Source organism: Lissotriton helveticus, chromosome 3_1 (assembly GCF_964261635.1).
Source record: "Lissotriton helveticus chromosome 3_1, aLisHel1.1, whole genome shotgun sequence".
NCBI lineage: Eukaryota > Metazoa > Chordata > Amphibia > Caudata > Salamandridae > Lissotriton > Lissotriton helveticus.
In genome coordinates, this window is record NC_136061.1 from 1,585,617,643 (window position 1) to 1,585,623,305 (window position 5,663).

Genomic DNA, 5,663 nt, shown 5'->3' on the forward strand with positions numbered 1-5,663 from the left:
GTTTCCAAGATTCAAGGCCCCTTATTCAAGGCTTAAAAGGGCGAATCTCTTTATCAAATACATGCCCCTTGCACCGCCGGTGCGTCACTTTAAATATGGGAATAAGTGACGTACCTGCGGCGCAAGGGGCTTGTAAATAAGCCCATTAGTATTACTATACACTCCACCGAAGGTACATAAAAGGTAGTATGCGACCCTGGACTCCAAGCTTGTATAAGCGCATATCCTGTATTATATTCCTGATGTCAGTTTTACGTGGAGATGGGGGGTGAAATATATTATATTACCTACAGACATACAGCAATGAGGCGCGCGTGGTACTTTGGGGCAATCAAGCACGACGCCCTGGTTTCAGAAAAGGATTAAAAGCAACGTAAAGATTTCCTCACAGCATTGCAACATTTTCATCAGTCAACTGCAATGATAGTTTCGTGTTGAGGAAAAGGTTAAATCTGCAACAACAGGGGGCCCATTTTCACTTCCTCGCGAGACTGTACAACTGCAGCTGCAGAGAACCCCGGACAGTGCGGACAGACAGACGGTGACAGCAGACATGAGCAACTGGATCGTGAACGAAGGGGTCTCCATCCTTGTGATTATCTTGTGGCTGGCCATCAACGCCTTCCTGTTTGTGTGGTACTACTTGGTGTATGATGTGGGCCCGAAGTACCACTACTCCAGGGAAATCTACGGGCATGCACTTGCTTGGGCACGAGCGCCGGCAGCGTGTCTGAATTTCAACTGCTTGCTGATTCTGCTACCTGTCTGCCGAAATTTGCTGTCCTTTGTGAGAGGGTCGATTTGGTGCTGTGGGCGAAGCGTAAGAAGACAGATTGACCGAAATATCTCATTTCATCAGCTTGTAGCATGGATGATTGCCCTCCACACAGCTATTCACACCGTTGCGCATTTATTTAATGTGGAGAGGTGTGTAGATGCCCGGGTCGAAGCAAATGGAACCATTCAAGAAGTTCTCTCGAACCTCGGAGACGGACCCAATGAGACATACCTCAACTTTGTTCGATTTAAAGATCCGAATCCTATTGGAGGGCTGAATGTGGCTTTCTCCTTTCTGGCGGGACTCACCGGAGTGATTATTACATTGGCACTGATATTGATAATCACGTCATCAACTAAAACCATTCGCAGATCCTACTTTGAAGTCTTTTGGTATACCCATCACCTGTTTATCGTCTTCTTCATCGGTCTTGTCATCCATGGAGCCGAGCGAATTGTTCGGGGGCAGACTGATGACAGCTTGGAAGAGCACAGTCCTGCAAACTGTTCAGCAAACTTCACCGCATGGGGACCCGATAACCCTATGTGTCCAACACCTCAATTTTCAGGAAATCCACCTATGACATGGAAATGGGTTGTTGGGCCCATGGCGTTGTATGTCTTTGAGAGATTGATACGGCTGTGGAGGTCGCACCAGAAGGTCGTTATCACAAAGGTCGTCACTCACCCTTTTAAAACAATTGAGCTGCAGATGAAGAAGAAGGGTTTCAAGATGGAGGTCGGCCAGTATATTTTTGTTCAACTTCCGGTGGTGTCAAAACTGGAATGGCACCCATTTACTTTGACATCTGCCCCGGAAGAAGATCACTTCAGCATTCACATCCGAATCGTTGGAGACTGGACAGAGGGTCTGTTTAAAGCGTGCGGAGGTGAGAAAAAAGAATTCCAGGAGGCGTGGAAAATGCCCAAACTAGCCGTGGATGGCCCTTTCGGAACGGCGAGTGAAGATGTGTTTAGTTATGAGGTGGCCATGCTGGTTGGAGCTGGGATTGGAGTCACACCATTTGCTTCTGTCCTCAAGTCAGTCTGGTACAGATACTGCTCTAACGAAAGCACTCTAAGACTGAAAAAGATCTACTTCTACTGGCTGTGTAGAGAAACAAGTGCCTTTGAATGGTTTGCAGATTTGCTACAATCACTGGAAACTCGAATGCAGGAGACAAACAATGCTGGGTTCCTCACTTACAACATCTATCTTACTGGTTGGGATGAATCTCAGGCCACCGCCTTTACAGTACACCATGATCAGGAGATGGATGTGATCACTGGCTTGAAGCAGAAAACTCGGTATGGCAGGCCAAACTGGGAAAAGGAGTTTAAAACAATTGCAAGCCAGCACCCAAGCTCCAGGGTGGGCACTTTCCTCTGCGGCCCTGAGGCCCTCGCAGACACCCTAAGCGAGCAGTGCATCGGCAACTCCGCCGCTGACCCACGCGGAGTGCACTTTATTTTTAATAAAGAAAACTTCTGAGAAACTTACGAGTGGATGCGGAATGCATCCCTGAAGTGAAGCCTTCCATCAGCTTTTCTTTCCTTTTCCTCCGCAGCGGGGTTGTGTCTGCCTCAGCATTCGCACATGTCAGGGTGCAGGAATGTAAGCCTCTGGGACCCAATTCACAAAGGTAAACCTAAATCCAAAGTCTAAGTTTGCCTTTGTAAATTGGGTCTTTTGACTTCGGCCTAAAAGGGCCTTTAGACTTCAGATCTAAAGTTAGACTTCAGGTCTAAGTTTACATTTATGAATTAGGCCTGTTATTTTTTAATGAATGTCATTTATCATGTGGTAAAACATAGCTGTGCTGCATTTATTTATTGTTGTGTCAAACAGTAGAATTCCTGTACATTGGTAGTGATTTGTCGCTATTTTTAAATATTTGTAATATAAGTGTACCTTAACAAGGTGTTATAAAGATGTACCAGTGCTATTTATATATATCAATCATTGTGCTTCTTACTTTTCAAATGATGCATATGTACCTTGTTATACAGAAACCACTAAGTTGTACCGAAACCATTTTAAGAGGCTCTTCATGGACCTGAGGGGAAAATGCTTCTGATCAAATGTCTCAAATAATCAAAAAACTGCTATGTGAAAATGAAAAAAAAAGAAGTATACAAAAAAATGATAAATGGAATGCTTGAATTAATCTGAGCCAATGGTAATTCCTCTGGCCATATTTCCACCTCTAACATTACTCCTAATACAAGGAGAAATTTGCCATATTAGCCGATTTTTAAGTGTGTATTTCACTTGTGAATTAAATAAATTAATTTGGAGAACCACTTACCCTGCACGTCACTGGTGTTTTCTTTACCCCGAGGAGGAAAGATATTTACAAGAGAGGATTTCCTTGAATTTCCTTAATGGGAATCGACCTACAGAATGTTTGTTGACCCATTCAGGCAAGCGAGCTCGTACACCTAAAGCTGAGCATTGCATCATTGTCCACACTAACCTGCAAGCCCTCGAAAAGCTAATAGGTCCCCCTTTGTGACTTATTGGCATTTCCAGCGCTCATTATGCAAAATACTTTTTTTGCCAATACCTTACAGCAGGGGTACTCATAGTACGGCCCGCCCGGCAAGCCTTCCCTGGCGGCCCCGCGGACCCCCGAGACATCATACCTGTGTTTTATGTTTTTTTTTTAAGTGTCTGCAGCAGCGCGAGAGACTCTGCTGCTCTGTGGGGGCTGCCGGCTGGGCGATCCTAGCAATGGCCAGAGTAAAACTGCAGGGGCCTAAGAAGAGGTGAAATACAAAGGCCTCATTAACATGCAAATGGCCTTTTGAAGACCTGTGAAGTTTTCGGGTGCAGCTGTGAGTGTGTGTGTGCCCAGGCTGGCACACAGGCAGGGTGAGATGACAGAGGGTGACAGAGGGAGTGGGAGGAAAAGGGAGGGGGAGGGGGAGGGGGACGGAGAGGGAGTGAGAGGGAGTGAGAGAGAGTGAGAAGGAGTGAGTGAGTGAGAGGGAGTGAGTGAGTGAGTGAGAGTGAGTGAGAAGGAGTGAGTGAGAGGGAGGGAGTGAGTGAGTGAGCGGGAGTGAGAGGGAGGGAATGAGTGAGAGGGTGGGAGTGAGTAAGCGAGAGTGAGTGAGAGGGAGGGAGTGAGTGAGAGTGAGTGAGGGAGAGGGAGGGAGTGAGTGAGAGTGAGTGAGGGAGAGGGAGTGAGTGAGTGGGAGGGAGGGAGGGAGGGAGGGAGTGAGAGGGAGTGAGTGAGTGAGTGAGTGAGTGAGTGAGTGAGAGGGAGTGAGAGGGAGGGAGTGAGTGAGAAGGAGGGAGTGAGAGGGAGGGAGTGAGAGGGAAGGAGTGAGAGGGAAGGAGTGGGAGGGAGGGAGAGGGAGGGAGTGAGTGGGAGGGAGTGAATGAGAGGGAGTGAGTGAGAGGGATGGAGTGAGTGAGAGGGATGGAGTGAGTGTGAGGGAGGGAGGGAGTAAGAGGGAGGGAGTGAGTGAGAGGGAGGGAGGGAGTGAGAGTGAGGGAGTGAGTGAGTGAGAGTGAGTGAGTGAGTGGGAGGGAGCGAGAGAGAGAGAGGGAGTGAGTGAGAGGGATGGAGTGAGTGAGAGGGAGTGAGTGAGAGGGAGTGAGTGAGTGAGAGGACGGGAGTGAGAGGGAGTGAGTGAGTGGGAGTGAGTGAGTGAGAGGGAGTGAGTGAGTGAGAGGGAGTGAGTGAGAGGGATGGAGTGAGTGAGAGGGATGGAGTGAGTGAGTGGGAAGGGAGGGAGTGAGTGAGAGGGAGTGAGTGAGAGTGAGAGGGAGTGACTGAGAGGGAGGGAATGAGTGAGAGAGAGGGAGTGAGAGGGAGGGAGTGAGTGAGAGGGAGTGAGAGAGAGGGAGTGAGTGAGAGGGAGTGAGTGAGTGAGAGAGAGGGAGTGAGAGAGAGGGAGTGAGAGAGAGAGAGAGAGTGAGAGAGAGGAGTGAGAGAGAGGGAGTGAGTGGGAGTGAGTGAGTGAGTAAGTGGGAGTGAGTGAGAGGAAGAGGAAGTGAGTGAGAGGGAGAGGGAGTGAGTGAGAGGGAGTGAGTGAGGGAGTGAGAGGGAGTGAGTGAGTGAGTGAGTGAGAGGGAGTGAGAGGGAATAAGTGAGTGAGTGAGAGGTAGTGCGTGAGAGTGAGAGTGAGTGAGTGAGAGGGAGTGTGTGAGTGGGAGAGGGAGGGAGTGGGAGAGGGAGGGAGAGGGAGGGAGTGGGAGAGGGAGGGAGAGGAAGTGAGTGAGACAGAGGGAGGGAGATGGACAGGGAGGGAGAGGGAGTGAGACGGAGACAGAGAGGGAGGGAAAGGGAGGGAGAGGGAGTGAGAGGGAGTGAGAGGGAGTGAGAGGGAGGGACAGGGAGGGAGACTGATAGGGAGTGAGAGGGAGGGAGAGGGAGGGAGAGGGAGGGAAAGGAAGGGAAATGGAGGGAGAGGGAGGGAAAGGGAGTGAAAGGGAGTGAGACGGAGAGGGAGTGAGAGGGAAGGAAAGGGAGGGAGAGATGGAGAGGGAGGGAGAGAGAGAGGGAGGGAGAGAGAGGGAGGGAGTGAGAGAGGGAGTGAGAGAGAGGGAGTGAGACAGTCAGAGTGAGACAGAGGAAGACAGGAGAGGGAGCTAGAGAGAGGGAGGGAGACCGAGAGAGAAAGAGAGAGAGAGATGTGTGTATGCTGGGACTGCTCAGTGGACGAAGGCGTCCGCTGCCGGGACCTGTGATCAACCTCATGGTCAGTTTTATGTTGTTGCTCTAGCCCTGCCCCCTCCCCCACTGGCCCCGCCCCCCCACCGATGCGGCCCTCAGACACAAACCAAACTGTAAATTTGGCCCCCCGAGAGAAAGTTTGTGAGTACCCATACCTTACAGCATCAGCAAAAACAAAGAAATGAAAAACAAGTAATGATG

General features: G+C 49.7%; 1 pseudogene; it reads left to right on the forward strand.

Annotated features, from left to right (window-relative positions):
* Positions 1-553: 553 nt before the first annotated feature.
* On the forward strand, positions 554-2,277 carry LOC144825062 (NADPH oxidase 2 pseudogene; annotated as a pseudogene).
* The last annotated feature ends 3,386 nt before the right edge of the window (positions 2,278-5,663 follow it).